At 30.6% G+C, this 674-nt stretch overlaps 1 non-coding gene across 1 annotated transcript; it reads right to left on the bottom strand.

Moving 5' to 3' along the window:
• Nucleotides 1–294: 294 nt before the first annotated feature.
• Trnaa-cgc (transfer RNA alanine (anticodon CGC)) lies at nt 295–367 on the bottom strand. Its single transcript has one exon. It is a non-coding gene; the product is annotated as a tRNA-Ala (tRNA).
• Nucleotides 368–674: the final 307 nt, after the last annotated feature.

The following is a 674-nucleotide window of genomic DNA, read 5'->3' as shown; positions in this document are numbered from 1 at the left end:
CCATCCTGGTAATTTAGTGAGTCCCATCTCAAAATAAAAAAGGCTAAAAATTAAGTTCAGTGGTAAAGCATTCCTGTGGTCAATCCCTAGTACAGAGAAAAAATTTTTTTTCACTTGTCAAGTTTTGGTGTAACATCACAGATCAATATGCACAATTATCTGAAAAGGTTATATAAATACTCCTCCCTTTTGAACTTCTTATCTCCATGAAGCTGTATTTTCTTAGTATTCTTTCACCAAAATAACACATTTTTATAGCACCAATTTTCTTTTCTTTTTTTTTTTGGGGGGGGGGGAGGATGCTGGGGATTGAACCCAGAGCCTTGTGCATGCGAGGCAAGCACTCTACCAATTGAGCTATATCCCCAGCCCCTAATACCAATTTTAATAACACAGATTGATTGCCAAAGTGCATGTGAGAATTTATTTTCTATTAAGCCAGACACTGAAAAGATTTTGTAAAATTTAAAACAGTGTCACTCTTCTTGCTAATTTTTTAAAAAAATATAGTTAAGTTTCATAAGAGTGTTATCTATATTAATATATGACAAACTTGCTGTTGTTATTTTTATGAATTAATAAATTCATATTAAAATGAAAACATTCATTAATATTTTTGTTTTTTCTGTTGCAATTTGTAATAAGATAATATTGACACATATAACAAAAAATCT

This window comes from Callospermophilus lateralis, chromosome 10 (genome assembly GCF_048772815.1).
Source record: "Callospermophilus lateralis isolate mCalLat2 chromosome 10, mCalLat2.hap1, whole genome shotgun sequence".
In the NCBI taxonomy this organism is placed as follows: Eukaryota; Metazoa; Chordata; class Mammalia; order Rodentia; family Sciuridae; genus Callospermophilus; species Callospermophilus lateralis.
This window is presented reverse-complemented; position numbering and strand designations above follow the sequence as displayed.